Source organism: Microtus pennsylvanicus, chromosome 15 (genome assembly GCF_037038515.1).
Source record: "Microtus pennsylvanicus isolate mMicPen1 chromosome 15, mMicPen1.hap1, whole genome shotgun sequence".
In the NCBI taxonomy this organism is placed as follows: domain Eukaryota; kingdom Metazoa; phylum Chordata; class Mammalia; order Rodentia; family Cricetidae; genus Microtus; species Microtus pennsylvanicus.
In genome coordinates, this window is record NC_134593.1 from 36,156,502 (window position 1) to 36,179,941 (window position 23,440).

The window sequence follows — 23,440 nt, forward strand, 5'->3', positions numbered from 1 at the left end:
CATTTCCCCGGCAAGTCAGCTGTAGGGTTGGGATCTGAATCAGGCTCTTGAGTTTGAACTCTGAACAATTCCGGTGTTTCACATCTCATCTGGAAGGGAGTGTGACTTCAGATCCAGCGTTTGATTCAAATGTCTCTGTCGAAGTTCTTAGGTGCTGGCCCAACAGGGATCCAGACGACAAAAGAGCATTCCGAGGTCAAAGGTTTTAGATGTGCAAAGCACTTTCATCTGGACTTGTCACAACAGAATTAGGAAGTTGTTGTTTATTTTATTTCTAAAAAATGACAAGATCTTGATGAATGTCAGTCTTCTAGACTTTTGGATTCAGTAGTAAAGGACTCCACATACAACTCTCCTGGAGCCTCTAAAAAAAGCATTGCATGGTAACTATAGTGCCAGTAGCAACTGTCACTACATCTGAGTGCAGGATGGAGAGGGAAGCAAAGCCTCGGTCTCTGCCAACCCTAGAAAGCCGATAAAAGATCAGGCAGGATGACCTGTGGGTGCTGTTAGCTCGGATTTCAACCTGACAGGACGACCCTGCAACAAGGAGAAGTCATTGTCTCATCCTCCCACGTCCTTCTCCAAGTGAGGTCTGCGCAGGCACAGATACATCTATTCAATCATGACTTCTGACAGAGGGCTGAAGTCATTACCGCCAGTGGAACTTTCTGAGGCCGAGTTTTTGTAGAACCAAACAAAACACCCCACAAACAAAGTAGTAGCTATGTAGTAGCCTGCCCGACCTTGAGGACGTATTCTGCAGCCTTCTAAGGTGCTACTGAGTTCTAATGAAGGAAAACAGGGCATGTGGAAGAAGCCCAGATGTTTTTTCCCTTTCTTCAGCACAAGTAAGGGCACATCTGCCTTCGAAGCCGCTGCGGGATGTAGAATATTGAATTTCATTTATTTTCCCGTATCAAATGACACCAGGGAGACTTGTCATTTAAACTGTTTAAACACACAGCAGAGGAAGACAGAAAACAATTGAGAATACCACGCGGAGACTCTCCAATCCTCGGTCGTTTGACATTTGCCTCTTCTTTAAAGTTTTCCACCTCACTTGTCCTTCCCCTGAGTCTGGAGTGTAGATCAGTAGCCACCAACTCCTGCAAGTCCAATTCATGCATTGCAGCCGTGGCAACCCAGCTTGAAATGGCATAATTCCGTGGAAGCCTGCTCTCCCTAATGTCATTTCAGCTATATCATGTCAATAGTGAGGTGCTGGGCACACGCGTGGGACACTGGGATGTGACTCACAGGCAGCTCCTGGTGTTTGTCATCTGGTTCATTGGAATCACGCAGGAAGTGAAGTGCAGGCTCGGGCTATTTCAGGCCGGCCCCAATGTCAGCAGTCTCCCGATGCTGTTTTAATAAGCAAAGAGATGCATGTTGGGTGCTTTCACACTTTAGGACAGCATTACTCACTTCCTAGAATTTGTACAAATATCTTACCATTTCTTTATCCTTAAGAACTAATAACCCTTGAAACAGGCTGTCCTCTTCCTCAAGTGTTGCGGTAACACTCCCGCAGCAGGGCAGGATCTATAGATACCTCTGTGTGAGGTTTAAAATGGTATGTTTTCACTTATGAATTGCCAGCAGGACCTTATGTAAATGGTGAGGGTTACATTATGAAGCATAAACCTAGCTGGAAGATTTCCTGGCGGACTTATGTTCGTGTGAATAAATATTTTGTGTCTATTTATATCAGCAGCACATATGTAAATGCTTTTAGAAATTAAAAAAGAGGGCTTACAATAAAAACTCTACTAGCTCCCACCTCCACATTTATTTACCCAGAGAAAAACCTATAATTGTTTTAATTATTTCTAGATTCGTATTTTTGTTAACCACTTATAGCTCTTCACATATGTGTGCATACACATATACACATATGCCTGTGTGATCATAATTTCTTGCTTGATCTGGGTTCATTGTTTTCTGTTGATTTCATACGTGGGTGGATCAGGATCTAACTTTGAAATATAGTGTGACATTTAGTTCTTTCTGGTTATCTCTGTCCTTTACGTTAAGACTTTGCTCCAGTTTCAATCTGGAGTGTTTTTCCGAGGCCCACGTGCTGACACTGTCTTCAGCATGGCATCACTGGTAGGCCATAGAATCTTTGGGAGGTAGCTCCTAGTGGTAGGAGGTTAGGTTATTGAGGCTGTCGTCACTGGAAGACAATATGGGGACCTCAGACCCTTGCTACTGTATGCATCACTGTCCAGCCAACATGAGATAAATACCTCAATCTACCACACACCTTTTGTCCCCTCAGACAAAACATGTCCTTCCTGCCAAAACGAGCCCAAACAACTGTTTTTCCCACTATAAACTGGCTATTTTAGATATTTTTTAGTAGAGACCTGACTAACATGTTATTTCCTTTCTTTAACTAGTGAAGAGTGGTTTTGTTATAATGTAAGAATATTCCCAACTTGGTTTCCTTGTGCAATGTAACAAAATGCCTGATGCCGAGTTATTTGTAAAACACAGACATTTAGGGGCTGGACTGTGGTGGCACATGTCTTTAATTCCAGCACTTGGGAGGCAGAGGCAGGCGGATCTCTGTGAGTTCGAGGCCAGCCTGGTCTACAAGAGCTAGTTCCAGGATAGGCTTGAAAGCTACAGAGAAACCCTGTCTTTGAAAAAAAACAAACCAAAGCAAACAAACAAAAAGCCCACATGTGTTTAATAGATCATTCTGGAGGGTGAAAATGATCAGGACAGCAGCTGATTCAGTGTTTGGTGAGGCCCAGACACCGTTCCATGGATGGAGTCAGACAGCAGAACTCTTGTATATATGGCAAAGGAAACAGAAAACCTTTGTGATTGATCCATTCCTGGAACGCAAACTGGGCCTGCACTAGCTCCCTCCACATCTGTGAGAAGTCGCTGTTGTGCTGTGTAATGGGGAAGCTCTTCTGACATCCTCCCTGAAAGGCTCCAGCTTTTAAAGCTTCTCAGCAGGGCAGGCTTGCTTTTCAACATGTGGATTGGAGTGGGCACACTCTAGCTGTATCATTTACTCTTTCTGTAGCTTGTTCTTCTTTCAGTGTCTTCTGCTTTCTTTTTACATTATGAAGGGTGACATAATTCACACTGTATTTTTATCTTTATACTGAGACTTTAATGTTCTATCTATAGGTATATTCTAAAGATTAAATTATAAATAAATTACTACTTTGTTGTCTCATCACATTAACCCTTTTATTATTGTGCAACAATCTTTATCTCTTGCCAATTATTTTTAACCCTTAATAGCCTTTACTGATAAAGAGGCTGTCCACCTCTGCTTGTTCCAACTACTATTCTCCTGGCCTATTTATACTTCCAGCCTATGTGTCTGTGAACTTAAGTGTCTCTGTTGGGGATATAGTTGGATTGTGCCTGTGTGTCTTCAGCTTCTGAATATTTTATTGATGAATCAGATCCATCTATATTTAAACTAACTATTGCTATTATTTATTGCTAAATAAAGAATTACTGCTATTTTGCTGTTTCAGCCTGGTGTATAGCCCTTTCTTCCACTTTTGCTATCTTCCTTTGTTGAGTTTTTTTATTTTGATATGTGTATCAGTCTTGCATATTTTCTTTTCTCTGCGATTAACCTGACGTTGGCATAAGACTTTGTGAGAGTCTGTTTTAAGATAATTATTTTCATTTCCAATCACATATAAAAATGCTTTTCTTAGGCACACACACTTGGTTATTAATATATAAATTTACTTCTCTCCCAGGGTGTCCACTAACATATATTTTGTGTTTATTCTTAGCCCTTTAACTTTGCACATTAGCATTAGTGTTACTTGTGATTTATGTGCCACCCTCGCAGTCTGGATTATTTTGTATTCGTCTGTGTTTGCATTTGCCAGTAAAATGCCTGCTTTCATATTCTTTCGTGTTGCAATCCTTCAAGATCTCCCTTTACAGCTCTTTGTCAGGAAGGTCTGGTGTTGAAAAATCCCTTTCCCTCTATTTGCCTTGAAATGTTTTTCTCTCTCATTTGGTTCTAATGGTTTTTTTTTTTTCCAGGATGGTCTTCCTTGGTGACAGCTTTTTCTTTTTTCCTTTTCTTTAATCACATTGACTCCATCTGCATATTGGTTTCTAGGCACCAGCCTTGCTGACAGCCTTGAGGAAGTGCACTCTGATGTGACGACTTGATTTTCTTCCACTGCTTTTAAAATTTTTTGCTTGGCTTTTGACAGTTTAATTACTTTAATACTGTGTTTTATGTCCAAATTTGAGTGATTTTCAGCCATTTTTAAGCCTTCCATATTATTTTCTCTATTTTGAGTTTTCTGTAATGCATGCCGGTTTCCCTGGTAATGCCTCACATCTGAACAACTTCAACTGGTGTGTCCACAAATGTATTTTTTTTCTGCTTGATTTAATTGTTTTTAAAGCCCCCCATCTAACTGTTTAAGTTTATTCATTATAATGTAGGTGTTGGTTCTTATTATTTATTATAGATTTATTATTTATTTCTATGCTCTCACAGTATTGCTATCTTTAATCTCCAATTGCTGCAGTGTGGCCCCTGGAAGACCTTTGAGCCGGGCTCCTGTGACTTTTGATAACTCAACCCCAGATTTTATTGTTTATATTTTTAACACTCCCATGCCTCTATTCACTGTAGGTTCCCTCAAGCCTATCCATAATTAATGTCACCAATCCATAATTAATGTTAAACTAACCCACAGAGTAGGCAAATCAATAATCCCATAAATATTTATTGAGTGTTAAAAGACTATGTTCGATGCAATGGAGAACATTGAAGTTTAGGATATAATTTCTGCCATCAAAGGTCCTGATAGGCCTTTCTCAAAGATAAAATAAACTAAGGGAAGATAATAAAACATACATGGTAGAAAAAGAGTAAATCATAGAGGCTGGAGTTCTCGGTGAAGGAAAGGCAAGGTGTGACTTAGCGCCTGAAGGAAGGGGCCCAGGAACGTGGGTGTCTGGTCAAATGAGCTGGCCATGAGAAGGCAGTGGGGAGACTATTGCTGCTGCATGTAGGAGGCTGTATTAGAATGAAATCCATCTTCAATGCAATAGTCAGATTTCTCTTTTAGTAAGATAAAATTGACTAAAATTGATAAAAGAAGTAGAAAATGAGAATAATTCTGTATTTTTAAAATAAGTTGAATTAGTAAGGGTAATTATTCCTACAGAGAGGATTCCAGGACAGATGCACTATGCAGAAGCTGGGGAAATTATTCTAGTGTTTATGAAATAAATTATAATAATTTCAAGCTAATTCAGATATAAGCAGAGATAGTACTTTTAGAACATTTTTTAAGAATAAAATATGTATTCAGAGTATAGAACATAAACTGCAATAAGAAAACTTCTAGGATGTGAAGAATTAACATAGACATATGTTAATTGAATGTAATATCCTTTTAGATCACCATAACACAGTCCTGTTTGTGCTCTAACAAAATCTCACATTGATGTTCCTCGTGATTATAGACACAGAGCTGTTTCACCCCAAGATGTAGCTCCAGTCACAACAGGGACATAGAGAGGATAATACATCGTGATTATTTCATGTATATCAGCATATATACTTTAAAATTTGGATATTAAATATCAAATGCTAAATATTAATTTTATCAGTGTGATGAAGTATACAAATTATCTGACTATCATAAGTAGACTCAAAGACAGCACTCTTAAATTTTAATACATAATTATGTAGAAGCTGAAACATAAAGTACAAGAGACCTTCCTTAGTTTGACCAGAGGAAGCCCGGGAAAAACAAGCAATGACAATGCCATACTTTCTTCCAAAATCAATCAAAAGCCCTCCTCTGACTGTTTTTTTTTCATTTTTTTTAATTGAGAAAAGGAAAAAAAAGTATCCGCCTCCTCCCAGCCTCCCATTTCCCTCCCTCTCCTTTCCCCCTCCCTCTCCAGTCCAAAGAGCAGTCAGGGTTCCCTGCCCTGTGGAAAGTCCAAGGTCCTCCCCCCTCCGTCCATATCTAGAAAGGTGAACATCCAAACTGGCTAGGCTCCTACAAAGCCAGAACATGAAGTAGGGTCAAAACCCCATTGCCATTGTCCTTGGCTTCTCATCAGCTCTCATTGTTCGCCATGTTCAGAGAGTCTGGTTTTATCCCATGCTTTTTCAGTCACAGTCCAGCTGGCCTTGGTGAGCTCCCAATAGATCAGCCCCATTGTCTCAGTGGGTGGGTGCACCCCTCATGGTCCTGACTTCCTTGCTCATCTTCTCCCTCCTTCTGCTCCTCTTTGGGACCTTGGGAGCTCAGTCCAGTGCTCCAGTGTGGGTCTCTGTCTCTGTCTCCATCCATCACCAGATGAAGGTTCTATGGTGATATTCAAGATATTCCTCAGTATTGCTATAGGATAGGGTCATTTCAGGTCCTCTGACTGTTTTTAAGTGATGCTTAGTAGAGGTCTGACCCTACGCAATAAGGCAAGTAAAAGGAAGAGGAAGCATGCAATAAGAAGCAGGAGCTTTAAGACTGCCTGCATGTATCAGGTAGAAAATGTTCATAAATTCACATATGACATCTCAAGAAGTCCAAAAAATTCTGCTTGAGGTAAGAAAATTGTATTGAACCTAGAAAGGTCTCAGGAGTCAAAAACAGCATAAAACATCAATTCTTTCTCTGCAAACTCAAAAAATTATTAAGTAAAACTACAAATAATAGTGTTTATTTTTGTATCAAAACTATACACCTGGTAATAGGCTTTAAAAGTGCAAAATACTGAAAATCATTTTGTAAATGTATGAAAGATTTAAGAAGGCAAATAAATAATTAATCATAATTAATCATGTTGTACAGTGAAGACTTTTAACAAGTTGATTTTTCAAAAAATGATTTAAGTATTGAATACAATCCTCAGTATTTTATATAAAAATTAATAAATTTGGTCCTGAAATTTATATGAAAATACAAAGACTTGGAAATTTTAAGCCACTTTAAAAACATATATAAATGTATCATATATATATCATAATACCAGGGGTGCTCGCACTCTGAAGAAGGGGTTTCGAAGGAGTCGGTAGAAGGAACAGATTATCAGGACATAGACAAATGTGTGCTGTCAACTGATTTGTAACAAAGACAACAAATGTCACTTCCTGGCTTAAGTCAGACTCACAAGAAACAGTTAGTTACTGTTCTTCATTGATTATATTGAAACAAAGGAAATAATACCCACCCCACTCCATACAAAAAATAGCCCCAAGTTTATAATAAACCTTTACAACAGAGTAGAAACTCTAAACCTTAAAAAATAAACAGGATATCTTAGAATGACCAAATTATTCATTAGAATAAAATGTATGAGAAAAAAAGCCAATAACCTAAATTTAACAAACATGCAAAGTTCCTCAGTGAAAGCATTATTCATGGTCCATACACAGAGTGGAAACTTTATCTGCTGCACATAAATGAGAAGAAGAAATCAAACACACACTGCATAAACAATCTTCACATCTCAATGAAAAGGAAACAATGGAAGGTAGCTTTGGTGGAACAAGCCTGTAATACTTACTAGCTGCTTGTAAATTCCCGAGGCAGGAGCATCATGAGTTCAAGATCTACCTGAGCTGCAGAGAAAATTTATGTTCTGCCTGGCTAACTTCATGAGACCTTGTCTCAAAATTTAAAAAAAAGAAAATGACTAAGGTGTATGTTAGTGAGAGAGGCCTCAGGTTCAACTCCTAACAGCAAAAAATGACTTTTAAGAATACAAAGAAAACCTTTTCGTCATTGTGCAAATTGCTTAAACATATCCTTCATCAAAGAAGATGTAAGAGTTCAATAAGCATTTGAAAATGTAATAATGTGATCAGTCAACAGGGAGCTGTAAATTGAAGTAGGAGTTCTCTCTTCAGAGCTGCTAAAACTATCAGATACCAAATGTTAACTGTCATGTCTTAATACTTTTTCTATGCTAGTAAGGGTATAAAATATTATAGCATCTTTTAGAAATTTTCTAATTCTTTATGAACTTAAACACGAACCTTCACCATGGCTGAGCATTCTCAGACCTAATTATATACTTTAAGAAAATGAAAAGATACACAGTCCTTGTCTTAATTACTGTTCTGTTGCTGTGAGGAGACATCATGACCAAAACAGCTAATAAAGGGAAGCATTCACTTGGGTGCTGGCTTACAGTTTCAGAAGGTGTGAGTGATCATTATGTCTGGAAGCATGGCGGCAGGCAGGCAGGCATGGAGGAGGTGCCAAGAGGTCCATACTGATCCACAGGCAGCAGGCAGAGAGAGAGAGAGAGAGAGAGAGAGAGAGAGAGAGAGAGAGAGAGAGAGAGAGAGAGAGAGAGCGCAGAGGAGAGGGGAAGAATGGAGAGAGAGACTCAGCCTTGCATGGCTCTTTACAATATCCAAAACCCCCTCCCTGTGGCACACCTCCTCCAACATGGCCACACCTAATCCTTCCCAAACAGTTCCATTAACTGGTGACTAAGCATTCACATTTATGAGCCTATGGGGCCAGTTTCATTTAAGCTACCATAGCCTTATATAAAAATATAAAACCTGAGTTTGGAGAGATGAACCGGCAGTTAAGAATCCTGACTGTAGCTTCATAAAAGGAATTTGGCAATGACTCTTCTGTTTCTATATTGTGAAATACATTAAGGAGTATAGGTATTAGCTCTTCTTGGAAGTTCTGGTAGAATTCTGCATTGAAACCATCTGGTCCTGGGCTTTTTTTGGAAGGTAGATTTTTGATAACGGTTTCTAGCTCTTCGCGACTAACAGGTCTATTTAGATCGTTCACCTGGTCTTGGTTTAGCTTTGGTATGTGGTACTTATCTAAAAAAATGTCCATTTCTTTTGCATTTTCTAGTTTTGTGGCATACAGGCTTTTGTAGTAAGATCTAATGAGTCTCTGAATTTCCTCTGTGTCTGTGGTTATGTCCCCCTTTTCATTTCTGATCTTATTTATTTGCGTGTTCTCTCTCTGTCGTTTAATTAGTTTGGATAGGGGTTTGTCGATCTTGTTGATTTTCTCCAAGAACCAACTTTTTGTTTCATTGATTCTTTGGACTGTTTTCTGCGTTTCTATTTTGTTGATTTCCCTCCTCAGTTTGATTATTTCCAGTCTTCTACTCCTCCAGCCAGACCCAAAAAGAGGAACATGGGATGTACTCACTCATATTTGGTTTCTAGCCATAAACCAAGGACATTGAGCTTATAATTAGTGATCCTAGAGAAGCTAAATAAGGAGAACCCAAAGAAAAACATATAGGCATCCTCCTGAATATTAACCTTCAGCAAGCGATGAAAGGAGACAGAGACAGAGACCCAAATTGGAGCACAGGACTGAAATCTCAAGGTCCAAATCAGGAGCAGAAGGAGAGAGAGCACGAGCATGGAACTCAGGACCGTGAGGGGTGCACCCACACACTGAGACAATGGGGATGTTCTATTGGGAACTCAGCAAGGCCAGCTGGCCTGGGTCTGGAAAAGCCTGGGATAAAACCGGACTCTCTGAACAGAGCGGACAATGAGGACTACTGAGAACTCAAGAACAATGGCAATGGGTTTCTGATCCTACTGCACGCACTGGCTTTGTGGGAGCCTAGGCAGTTTGGATGCTCAACTTACTAGACCTGGATAGAGGTGGGGGTTCCTTGGACTTCCCACAGGACAGGGAACCCTTATTGCTTTTCGGGCTGGGGGGAGACTTAATTGGGGGAGGGGGAGGGAAATGGGAGGTGGTGGCGGGGAAGAGACAGAAATCTTTAATAAATAAATAAATTAATAAAAAAAAGAATATATATTAAAAAAAAAGAATCCTGACTGCTCTTCCAGAGACCCCTGGTTCAGTTCCCAGCGCTGATATGGAAGCACACACTGTCTAGACTCCATTCCCAGTGGATCTGAACCCTCTTTTGACCTCCTCAGGGACTGCATACGTGTGGTGCACAGACATGCAAACAGAAAAAAATACCCACATAAAACCAAAGGGAAACTATAACTTCTTGAATAAGAATGTTCATAGTCACTTTTTTATCATAATAACCAAATACTGGAACAACCTAAGTGCTAGTTATTAAAAAATAGAAACAGAGATGAGGACATGAAAAAAATTATGGTACGTTCATACATTGATCTACTGCGCATGTGTGTAGTCTAGAAGGGACCACCAGAAGTAATGGAGATGCTTTTTATCATGGCTGCCTGAATGTTACGTGGGGTCATTCACTTGACAAGACTTATGAACTATGTGCTTAGGATAGTGTGACTGACTGTGTATCATTTACAGACAAGTTAAAATGCTGATCCAGCTTTGAGATTCTTAACTCATTGGAGAAGTACTTATCAAACCTGGGTTTTTCAGTCTTCCTAAGCAATCAGCTTTGCCCCGCACACGGGCACTCCTACTTCCCTTGCTGGGAATTCAGACACACCCAGAATCCCCTCTTTACCTCACACTTTGTCTGCATTCTTAACCACCTCCCCATTCCTCCACTCGAAATGCTGCTCTGCTTTTGGACTATCTCTTTATTTTCATTTTTCATTTCCTCTAGCTGCTGAAATTTATTCTCTCTGTTTTCTGTCCCTCGCCGCCCCCTGTATATTCCTATTGCTGATTCTTAATTCACTCAAGAGTCTTTCCCTGATTATTCACAATATTGATGTAACATTTGTCTTCACGCCCCATTCACAATCTGGCTGATGGAAAAGTACTTCTAATTTATCCCAGGCTACTCTACAAATTCTCAACGTTGTTATGCTAGCATTTATATTAATCATGTTCTCCAACTACAAAAATAGTTCCCACTCTGGTCTCCAGCGTGTTTTCCTGTTGTCCGTACTTCTTTGCTATTCAGATGTAACGTTTGCACCATCTGACAGTTTTGATACCTGTCTGTATCCTTCTTGAAGAGATTTGAAATTGTATATGAAGTTAATCTGGAAAATTGTCCTTTTATATGATTATGCGAAATGATGCTAATAACTAAGTTTATCCCTTCCTCACGTTTTTAAATTTGACTAAGCAGATATGTACTGAGCACCTAGGACTGCCCTGAGAGCTATGGATGTATTTGTAACCATCATGCATGTATTCTCAATTTTAAAAGAGCTTGAAGCCTACCACATTTGAAAGTTAACAAGTAGATATAGTTCAGCATGTTAAACTCTGTCTGTCTCTGTTTCTCTCTCTCTCTCTCTCTCTCTCTCTCTCTCTCTCTCTCTCTCTCTCTCTCTCTCTCTGTGTGTGTGTGTGTGTGTGTGTGTGTGTGTGTGTGTGTGTGTGTTTTAGTGTACTTCTGTTCTTCTGGTCAACATAGTAAATTTTGACTACTGTGAGTTGCTTTGGGATATCATTTTTGGTTGGAATAAGGTTATATAGGTAGCTGGTAAAAATGTTAGTTTAATGTCTCAATAGGCACTGAATCTTTCCCTCTTCTATGGAAAGAAAAATCTAGTTTGTTTGACATTTATCTAGAATGATTGGATTGGTGCTGGTGTCTGTAAGGATGGTTCTGTAAAAGCATAGTGTTCGAGTTAGCAGGTTGAGAAGGGAAGGTCTTCCCCTGTGTGGGTAGACAGCATCCTAGAACTGGGACCCAGATGGAACAGGAGTGCACGGCAAGGGCTGATTCTTATTCTCTTCCTTGGACCTAGGATGCCGTTTTCTTTCTGCATGTGGATTTTGGAGCCCCACGTGCTATAGGAACCATACTGTAGCCCCACAGTCTCTGACCACTGATCTGATGTTGCAAGTTACACCATCCCTGATTGGTTCTAAGAACTGCAACTTGAACTGAGCCACACTAGGGCATCCTCAATTATACAACGTCTGTCTCAGTCTAATCTGTTCCCTAATTATCTCCTTCTCAACTCTGAGTGTGTCTATAGAGAAAGACGGAGATTCTGTCGGTCTGTCTCACTGGGGGACCTGGTCTCAAACAGTAAGGCCCCTCCAGAAAAACAGAGAAAATAGCATAGGAAGTGTGTGTGTGTGTGTGTGTGTGTGTGTGTGTGTGCGCGCGCGCGCACACACACACACACACCACTGAGTTCACACGTGTGCACATACATACAAGTAAAGACAAGGATTTGTTGTGAAGCTTTAGCGCATATGATCTGGAAGACTGGCAGGCCAGCAAGCTGGAACTCCAGGGAAGACTTAGTATTGTAGATTGAATTTGCAGGCAAATGACGCCGTCTTTATGGGCTCTCCAGATGTTTTCTCTGTAGGGATGTCCATGTTACAGAATACAGGGTCCTTATTCATTATCTACTGCCTACAACATTATTTTCATCTAAAAATACTTTCACAGTTTCTAGGGAGATGTTGGACCACATACCTGAGCGCAGATGTCACAGAAATTTGGTTATGCTTTGGCTCATCTTCCTAGCTTCGTTTTCCCACAAAGCTTTAGTCAAGCCAGCAATTGCAAAGACCGTAGTCTTCTCTACTGAGGAAGCTGACTGCTGGTGTAGAAACTTCCCTCAGTTCCTTTCCAAAGGGACCTCTCCAGAAGATCGTTCACAACCCAGCAGCAATGTTAGCAGAGCAAGAGAATTATCCATTGCTCCATTTTCTTATATCCAGTTCTGAGGTAACCAAGAGGCCTAGCCCACAGTTGCGGTAGTGGTGAGACACATGAGGATAGAGCTGTGCAAAAAATCAGTGCTAGTTCCAGACTTGCTGCGTGACCCACTTTAGGCTTCCAGACAGACAGAAAAGGGAAGAGTCTTTTCCTAATGCAAACAAACAGTCTACACTCATGCTTGGTTTGGGGCAAGGACACAGCGCTAGAAGGAACTGGAATTGCATGACTCAGGGAAAAGTCATCAGATTTTAATGGTCTGGAGCAGCGGTTCTCAACTTGGGAGTCACGACTTCTTTGGGGGTCACATATCAGATACTCTGCATATCAGACATTTATAGTATGATTCATAACAGTACAAAAACTACAGTTATGAAGTAGCAATGAAATAATTTTATGGTTGGGCGTCACCACAACATGAGGAACTATTTATCAAGGGTCATCATGGTAAGAAGGTGGAGAACCCCTGATCTGGAGTGAGTTAGCTGTCATGATTGGAAACGCTAAAGTAATTCTGAAGTAACGACAAAGTAAAGGGCGGGCGTCTTACTCTTTCATTTACAGTCAATTTTGGATTGGCATCGGCATTAAACATTTAGTTAAATATTTAACATAGAAAAGGCAAGAGAGAAGATAGTCCAAGCTTGCTTATGAGTCAGAAGTCCAAAGCCCCACCTCTAGCTTTGGAACCTTAAGTAGTACCTCCAGCCCGTCTGTAAAGTAAGACTGTGAGAGAAATCATCAGGCTTTCAAATGCCTTAGTTTCCCTTGCATCTGGTGAGTCACTGCCGCAGTCACCCGGCTCCGTGCTTGTTGCAATAGGGCACATTGTATTCTACTTCCCAGAGTAGAGGGGCGTGCGCTTTCTCTCTACAGTGACAACCACGTTTTCTTGAACAATACCTACTAAAGGTCACATTGAAGATCTGAGTCACAAGCCTTATGATTTAAATCTGAGCCTAAGTTTAAAAACGGCATGTCCAGAGCTTGCCAGTTTCCATTAAGAACCACAGTGTCAGTTTGAATTACTGCCGAATTAAGCAGGACCCCGCAGGATATTGTATTCCTTAGCAGAAGGCGTGCGCGTTCTCCTTGGCTCCATTCTCTGCCTCCACGGTGGCAAAGAAAATGATGTCAGACATCATGGACCTGCTTTCTTGTAAAGTCCCTAAGTTTCCAGTAACATCCGACATATAGAACTTTATCATGTCTGGTTCATAGCGCTCATCATGACTGTTGCTTTCCTTACTGAACCTTCTTGGCTCCTCTTATCCCTGACAGAGGGAACCTCAAGCCCTCCAAGGTCACCAAACGTTTACACTCCCCAGTGGTACCATTATCCCGTCCCACAACTCCAGTAAGTTCTCCCCTCACCATCTATGTGGGGATCTTGCTTAATCCTCAAAATGACCTTCCAGAAAGGGCTGTGTGGGAGAAACGATGTGGCAGAGTTTGAGCTCCATGGCCACTGTCACACAGCTAGTCCATGATGAACAGGAACTCTCCAGAAAGTCGAATTCCACATCTCATTCTCAGTAGTGCCAACATCTTACCAGCTGTGTTCCTCTATGAGAAAGTAAGTTTTCAGGGGCAGAGGAAGGACAGCCTTACTGTTTCCATTTTTTCTTGAAACTTTTAACTTCTTCATTGACTCATAGATCTCTGGCGCGTAGCCACTAAGTGAGTACGGTTGGGATTTTTGGTAAGCAGACACGCACATTACTTCAGATTTGAGTGCTCGATTGTGTCAGAATGGCAATAAAGAAAGAAAAAGGTGGTAAGCCACTGTGGTCTGTTTACTGTGCATTCCTGTAACTTAGCTTCTCTGTTCCCTCCTTCCCATCCTCTCTTGTAAAGTTGGACTCTCTCTGGGTCCCCATAGTCTCTTTTCTTCCCCATGTACTCTCCACCAACTTTCCAACCATGTCCTGCTGTCCGTTTATATGTGACTTATGTTTCAATGCCAAATATAAAATTAAAAAAGTTTAAAAGTTACGTGTGACGATCTAGCTCCTAGATCATTTTCTAGCCTTTCTGCAGTACTTACCAAGTGCATTGCAAATGAGGTAAAGGTTCCAAAACAGACAAAAGCCCATGGCACTGAAGACTTGCACACTGGGAAAGGTTCAGGAGTGTTCAATGGCTGGGCGCTGCCCTGAGACAGCTTCAGTGGGTATGAGGACAACTGGCAGAAGGCAGACTGTGAGGCCGTGCTGCTTCCAGAACCATGCTGTTAACTGGCTGAAAATGAAAATAAACATCTAGAAAGGTCCCTGTTACCCTTTACGGGGCTCCATCAGTCATTCAGGTGGCCGTATCCACGTGCCCAGTTCAGTCAGGGCATCCTCCGAGGACGGAGACTCAATTCCCAATGTCACATGAAGGGAATTGTGAGTGGTGTAGAGGGGCCCGCGGACGTGAGAAGTGCGTCTCGCCATTAGTGGCATAGCAGATCACACACACCGCACTGTCACGCCAGGGAGCTGCCTGGTTTCCAAGGAACTCTCTTTGTTTGCTTAGGAAAGAGAGTTGGAGGGAAAAGCTGCCTTACTTAAGCCTGCTTTTCACAGGGCCAAACAGAATATTATAATATTTGATGTAAACCTAAAGCAAATTAGGAAGCACAATTTCATAATTAATTTAGTAGTATTTGAACTTGGTATCTCTGGAGGTTATGTGTTTCTCATCGGTTGTGTTTATGAAACGGATTTCTCAATCTCCTAGGCTACACCATAAAATGAGAGGAAGAACCAGCCAGAAACCCTGTGGGTTTTAGTAGGAACAGAACTTCACCCTGAGCTCAGCAAGATGCCTGTCAGGTTTTCACCCCTGCAGTGCAGGGTGGCCATCCCCCAGCCCCGCCCTCCATATGAAGGCCCCGCCCAGACCGATGTCTGTAGATATCTGGGAAGCAGCAATGCTGTTCTGGTGCTCACAGCACGCCCAAGGCTCCTCCGTCTGAGCTCAATGAGATGGGAGAGTGGAGAAGCAGGATTGTTTATAAAATATTCTTCACGGTTGCAGTTTCTGAATACAATGCTGAAAGGTCCATGTCTAACCTCGCCATTTATGAGTCAAATGATTTGGATACAAAGTTGATAGAAATTAATAACATTAAAAACATTAGTTAGGGTTTCTATTACTGTGGAGAGACGCCAGGACCATGGCAGCTCTTCTAAGGAAACATTTAACTGGAGCTGGTTTACAGTTTCAGAACTTGAGTTCATTATCATCAGGGTGCGACTTGCTGGCGTAGACGCAGACATGGTGCTAGAGAAGGAGCTCAGAGTCTTACATCTCTATTCACCGGCAGCGGAAAGTGGTCCGAGACACTGGGCGTGGCTTGAGCATATAGGAGACCACAAAGCCCCCACAGTAATACACCTCCTCCAACAAGGCCACGCCTACTCCAGCAAAGCCACGCCTACTAGTGTCACTCCGTGTGAGTTTATGGGGACCAATGACATCCAAGCCATCACATGTACTTTCGAGCATGGAGACCTGGCGGGACTGGCAGTTGGTACCGGTGCTGCAACATTCCCTAACAGTGTGCTTTCTTTGCTTCCAGAAACATCTGGCATGTCAGAGCCATACTGTCTTCCGTGGGACCTCCTTTGAACAGCTTCCATAAATCACTTTTATGAACACGTTGTTTCAATCAAGGCCTGGAAGGACAGATACCCATCTTCTTCTCTGCAGGCCATTGTAAGGTTTGTGTTATTTATTTACATTTTTATTACCAGCGATATTGTTAATTTTAAGGGATTTTTCTTTAAAAAAAATGCCTTGGTAATCCTTTTCAGTAAGAACTCTGCAAGTAGATAACACACAAGCTGTAAGGCTTTAACTTAACTATGAGATAGAAGTAAATAAAAGGAAACAGGCTGTGGTGCGTCTCATTCCCATCATTGCAAGTTCTGTGTGGTGCTTGAAGATAGTAGGGATAGCGCAGGTTCCACATTGGCCATAAACAATCTTTATTTCTAGGTTTCAAACCCTAAACTGAATAGATCCCATTAGTCTATATTAGGTGTGACCATACATCAGATTTTGCTAGATAATTTCAATCAGCCAGTACTTATGGATAAAATGTACTTTGAAATATCAAACATCAAAACTGAATTTTTCCGGTATCAACTAGTACGATCACCAGGGCGCTTTTAAATGGAGACTCTCAGTGGACCAAGTGTCTTTATTTTGTCTACCGAGAGGTGCTCACCTTAGGTTTCTTGAATGATAAAGAAGGCTTGTATAACTGTGTGTGCTTGCGTGTGTGTGTGTGTGTGTGTGTGTGTGTTAGCATTTTGCAAAGCAATTCTTTTGCTCACTCAAGGAGCAATCTTGCTGGCAGGGCACAGCTTTCTACTGGAAGTATGCTTGCCTCTGCAACAGCACCAAATAAAAGACTTTTATGTTGAAGACGCTGTCTGACAAAGACTGGATTTGGTTCCTGCATCTTTCATAGCTGGAACAAGCAGCAGAATATATAGGTAAGGCCTGGAACATGGAGTGGACAGAAACTAAATAAAGAACAAGCAAGAAGGCACGCCCTACTGCCCAGCCCGACACATCTTTATTCCATTTGGTGGGACTTTTATTCTGTCCCAGGTGACAAATGCTTTCTCCCTAATAGACCTTTAATGTGTTTTAACTTTTTTATTTCTTTTATTCCGCTGAGAAATCAGAGCAAATTGTACGCAATCCTGGGCTAACTTCCGGTCTTTCATGTCGCCCTCCATGTGGGGTGTCTTGATTAGCTCACCTTGTAGGGCACGGCTGTGGCTGTTTATTAGGAATCGGGGCTGATGGGAACTTGTACCCCATCTCCCCTCTACCTCCAGGCTGTGTTGTGGTAGCTTGCTGGACCCTGATGACTGTATCCCTGATGAAACAGACACACGGGGAGGACTTGAGATCACCTGAGTGTACCTCCCTCATCTGCAAGCAGGATTCTGCTTCACCTGCCTGGTTTTAAGTTTTCATACCCAGAACTTGGTTTCCTTTTTATGAAACTGACACTTTAACAAAAATCAAAGAACATTTGAAATATACCCCTTAACAAAATTTTAAGTGCATGGCTAACTTCTTATATATTATGAATGTGTTCTTTGAGAATGGAGTAGTCTGTCTTCTTAACCTAAGTTCTGTACTTAGTGAAAAGCAGCTCTGCATACACCTGGCTCCAGCACCCACCCTACTTCAATCTTCCATGAGTGTGGCCACTTCGGGTCCTGCTATGAACTGAACCATGATTGCTTATCCTTCTGGGACAAGTTTGTTTCACTTGGCAAATTTCATCCTTTGTAATATTCTTTTCTGGCCATTGCTACATTGTAAAAAAAAATATTATTGTGTTTGTGCGTGTGCACGTGGTGGGGTGTGGCTACCATAAGATGAACATGGGAGTCAGAGGGCAGCTTTGTGGAGCTCGTTCTCGCCTTTCCTCTTTATGTGGGCGCAATGGCTCAGATTTACCCCATATAGCTTTACCGACTATGCCGTCTCACCAGCTCACCTTTTTTAAAAAAAATTATCTGAGTAATGTTTAATAAGCCATGAAAATGTCTCTTCAAAGATCTTTTCTTTGGCTATACACTCAGAAGAAGAAGTGTGAGAGCATATGATAATCCCACCTTTAATTTTTTGGAAAAAAATTGCTGTGCTGTTTTTCCCAAGTGATGGTTACCGTTTGAACACATGCCAACATTGTTCAAGCAGTGTGGTATCTCCATGTCTTAGCACGCTCGCTCCTTTTTGATAGGTGGGAGGTGACAGATTTCTGTAGCTGTGACTCGGATTCCCTGATGCTTATCACAAGTTGAACACTACATATCTTCTCAAGGGATATCTGTTCTAGCTCTTTCTCACCATTGTTTAGGTTTTTTTTAGCTAAATAATATTTTCTTTTGGTTCTTGAGCGTCAGGGCCTCACATAGGTTTTATATATTAATTTCTGGATGGATGTGCGGTGAGAACATACAGATTGTTCCGTCCTTTGCTTCCTCCCCTAAACAGAGACTTTTTACTTGGTAAGATTCCATGTGTCCTTTTTGCCGTGGTCATCATTCTACTGTTGGTGTGAAAATAATCACAGTCAATGTTGTGGGACTATTTGTTCATGTCTTCTACTTGTATCTTTTTGGGGAGGTGGCCTTAGGTTTACATCTTCAGTCAGTTGAGGATTGGTTTTAGTATATATTTATAAGATAAATGAACATCTCATTTTTTCCCAGTTTTCCTAATACATGGTAGTTGAGAGACTGCTCTTACCCTATAGTTACCTGAACTCATGAGAGTCCACTTCATTGGGTGTACATAGGACCATGTGCAACTCTCTACTCTGTTCCCTTGATCCGCTTGTCTGCTTTATATTGTATCATTTTCTTTTAATGTTCATGGCTTTGTAGTCTATTTTCATGTGAAGAAGCATATTACAGGCCCAGATATGCAGTTCTGGCTTCTCAAAATGATTTTGTTATTATTGTTCTTTAGAGTTCCGTATGAATTTCAGGATTATAATTGCTATTTCTGTAGCAAATTTGACTGGGGTTTTGAAGAGCTTGCATTGATTTTGTGAAGCACTTTAGTTAGTATAGACATTGGAGCAAAATTAAAGCTGTTAATCTATAAACATGAAGTCCTCCATTTGTTTATGCATTCCCTTGGGTTTTTCAGCAACATTTGTAGTTTTCAGTATTCAGATATTTTGAAAGTCTGTTTAAACTTGTTCCTAAGTGTTTTCTAATTTTCTATTTTTATTGATTTATTTTGTTTACAGTTTTATGCTGTATATGATATATCCTGATTATTCTCTGCTGCTAACCTCTCAAACTGCCTTTATCTTTACCAGTCTCTCTCCCAAGTTCCTAACTTTTTAAAAAAGTTTTTTTATTTATTATGTATACAGTGTTCTGCCTGAATGTGTCTTTGCAGGCCAGAAGATGGCACCAGATATCATTACAGATGGTTGTGTTCAATTCCCAGTAACCATGTGGTTGCTGGGAATTGAACTCGGGACCTCTAGAAGAGCAGTCAGTCAGTGCTCTTATCCTCTGAGCCATCTCTTCGGCCCCCAGTTCCTAAGTTTTGGTTATGTTTTGTGAATCATTTCTTTTAAACGGGGCAGTCTGTGTGCTCATTGAAATAGAAGTGTTCACTGGATCCTGATCAGATCGCTGGTGAATCACAATGGTTTCCTTGCTCTCCAAGTCTGTCAGCAGCAAACAAGTTAGCAGTGGGAGATAGGATCCCCCGAGTCCCTCATCCATTGACCTGACTGGAGACATGCTCATTCTTGTGCGGACCCAGGTTAGGCACCCAGAGATGCTATGAGTTTATGATTGCATGGCTGTATCTTGACCATAAGATGACATTTTGCATCCTTGCTGGTCATCTGACTCTTAGATTCTTTCCACTCCATCTTCTAAAATGTTCCCCGGGACTCAGAGGATATTGGCCAAGTGTCTAGTGTAGGGCTGAGCTGTTGCATAATCTCGGCATCTTGATCAGGGCAGCCGTGAGTTTATGCATTCTCTCCCATTCCCTGGAGAGGCAATGCTTCTCTGATTACGGCTGAGAGCAGCAATTGTCTATAGGCATAAACATGCATCTTTAGCAGGCAGCTTGACATTGTGTCAATTTAGCTAAACCACCTGTTCCTAAGTATTTTATGTCTTATGGTAAATGAGATTGTTCTTGTAATTTCCTTTTCTGACTGTTAGTTGTTATTATGTAGAAACAAACTATTTTGGTGTTCATTTTCTATCCTGAAACTGTTTACTTTATTAGTTCCGATGCTTTTATATGAGAGCCTAAGAGTTCCTTATAAGATGATGTCATTACCAAACAGGTGATTTTACTTCTTCCTTTCCCATAACGATGCTTTCAATTTCTTTTACTAGACTTTTAATGCTATGTTGGTAAAAATGTACCAAAATTTGCATCTTTTCCTTGTTACTAATTTTAAAGGGAAACTTTTAGGTTTTCATAATTGAGTATGATGTCTGATTGGGCTTTTTATTCATGACTTGTTACGTCATGGTAATTTCTTTCTATGCCTAAATTGCTGAGCTGTTTTGTTTTAATCATAGAAGAGCATTAAATTTTGACAAGTATTTCCCTATATCTGCTGAGATGCTCCTCTGATTTTTATACCTTTTTTATTGTAAGATAGTGCGTCTTTTGAAATGGCTTTTGGGTATTGAGCCATTCTTGCAACCCAGGGGTAAATTCTACTGTCTTGGTCTATAATCTTGATTCTGTGCTGTTGAATTTTGGGTAAGGATTTTTTTTTCATCTCTGCTCATCAGAGATCATAGGGTATTTTCATCTGGCTTTGTTAACAGCCTTGGCCTTATGTAAGAGGTTTTGTAGCAATCCTCCTCTTCCATTTCTTAAAGCATTTGAAAAAGATTGTTGGTTTTCCTTAAGTATTTGACAGTTTTCCAGTAAAGCTGCCTAAAGCCTTTCTTTGTTGGAAGGCATCTGGTAGTTGTTAGCATAGTTAACTTAGTAGGCAGTTACAGGTTTGCGCAGGCTTTCCTGCTCCTACAGAGTAACCACCGGTAGGTTGTAGTCTAGTTGTCGTTTAGGTTATGATCTGCTCGACTCAGACTACCCAGCTGCTTAGTGTCTGGTTGTTCATGTTAGCCCAACAATATTTTTTCATTTCTGATGTAGCATGGGCTCTCCAATGCCCCGCTCCTTTGCTTCTGGTTTTATTTATTTGAATTTTTCTCAAGAAAAGTTGTGTATTTCCCAGCCTCATGTGATGCTCAAGGATTTCTTCTTATAGATAAATAAACAGTTCCTCCATACCATTATACCTGTATTTTTCAAATAATCCTTTTCCCCTTCTTTTGGAGAGGAAAACCCATTTTATGTTGTTTCAATAAAGTATTTTTTTGAAAAATTGTATAATTTAAATTTTGGCCATCTTCGTATCTTCATTGTTTCTGTTTTGGAGTCTCTCAAGTTCCAGCATTTCATTTAACTTTAAGAGCACAAAGAAATGGAAGGATCATTAAATGTTACCTACTGGTGTTTCTCAATCACTAGATTGGGTGGGGCCATTCTTTGTGGCATAAGATTGAATCATACATTTTAGAATTTTTCAAATCTCTTGATTTCCCAAACCAAATGCTAACAGCGCCTGATAATTTCAGCTGTTGAGATGTATTTGAATCTCCCCTCCCAGTTCTGAGGAGGTCTGCTGGTGCCTGCACGCCTCGCTGGACACTGATGATGTAGTTGGTGAACTAGGCCCTTTTCTGCTTTATCATACTTCTCAAATCCCTGGTTTCCCAGCCATCTAAGGCACATCTGCTGACTCTCTATATACTCTGTTGTAGGGCTGGTGCTTGTAGTTGGTATTTAAAGGAGATCATGTTTGTATGATTCAAAAACAGGATTAAGAGGAAGGTCATATTAGAATGTAGTTCTGTAAAATAACAGGGAAAGGCCATCTCTGGGGATGCAGAGAAGCAGTTGGGCCTGGCCCTCAGGAGAAGTGTTTGTACAGACACCACAATGGTAGTTGGTCGGTTACTAAAATCAGAAAAGGGGGAAACAAAAATCCTGACGCCTGAGGAAAGTGTAAAAATGAAGGATTCTTGTCCGCATGCTCCTTAGTTTCAGCTCTCACCCAGGCTGCAGGCTTCCTCAAAACACTAGAGGATCAGTCTGTGGGGAGCTGGCTGGCGAAGGCTGGGTTCTGATTGACCCTCTCCAAATTGCCTTGCCTGCCTGCTGACTCCACCCTCCTCCGTTTCTTCTTGCTAGCTCATCTTCCATTCCTTATGCCTTCTGAATGTGGAGAAATGGTTTGACCAGTTCTGTTCCTTCTCATTCTGCCAGAAGCTGGAGCCAAGTTTAAATTAAAATTAAAAAGAAAGGACAAAGAAACATTTAACTGTCATGAATTTGCGCCCCCCGCCTCCCCACCTTGAAAGCCTGGGTAAGGCTCCATCTCCTTGTGACTTACGGTAATGGGTGTAGGACCTCTCCAGGGAAACGTAAATTATTGTTCCTTTCTATTGTTTTGGAGTTTTATGTAAAAAAGGAAAAAAGAAATCTCAGAATTCTCTACTCCAGAGGTTACTTAATAGTCTCTAATGGAAAGAAGTCATGCTTTAAGGAAAGAGTTCTACTTAGAAGCATCTCACTTCTTACAGTGGGATTACTCTCCACATCTTCCTTAGCTTCCACAAGAAGACACAAAAAGCCTAAGATGAGCCCAAGACTGCTAGCAGAATTCGTCTTTGCTTCCTAATAAAATGAGAAGTTCTGTGTGATAAGATTTCTCATCTGTAAAAGGCCACATTTATGAAGAAGGAAAAATAGCAACAAAGGATTTCCATTATCATGCTTAGTTATTTATGGCTCCGTGCCTTAGCTCCTGGGTGGGGGTTTTAAAAACAGTGTTTTCTTGTCCCGCTCTCTTTTGTACATAGTTATATTTGACATCACGGAGTTTTCTCATTTCCTGAAATAGACTGCCAGCTCTATAAACATTGAAGAATAAATATTAGCTTTATGAGAACACGTTTCTCTACTAGTTGAAAAATAGCATGTAATAAAAAATACAAGGATGTAATATTGAAAATTATAGATCAATATGGCTTCTTACTGTGGATGTATATCTACTCCTTACCCGTGGAGTCTGCATTTTCGGGAAAATGCATGCTGTGTAGTCTCACTTGTGTCTGTGATGAATATCCACCCTTCATATGCAACAGTATATCTCAAGTGACTGTCGCCTCGCTAGTGAAATGTTTGGCCTTATTTTCCATTATGATATTGAGTACGTTGTGGTTCATCGCTCTTAATGCTAGGAATTTTGCACAATACAAAGTCA

General features: G+C 40.8%; 1 protein-coding gene across 5 annotated transcripts in view; it reads left to right on the forward strand.

Annotated features, from left to right (window-relative positions):
- Positions 1-23,440, forward strand: part of Enox1 (ecto-NOX disulfide-thiol exchanger 1) — a 565,092-nt gene that overhangs the window by 273,368 nt on the left and 268,284 nt on the right. For 4 of the 5 annotated variants that reach the window (XM_075949640.1, XM_075949644.1, XM_075949643.1 and 1 more), the window contains one exon: positions 16,154-16,295. The gene's annotated coding sequence lies outside the window, so the exon portion shown is untranslated. The remainder of the gene's footprint in view (positions 1-16,153; positions 16,296-23,440) is intronic. The other variant, XM_075949642.1, reaches the window with a different exon arrangement.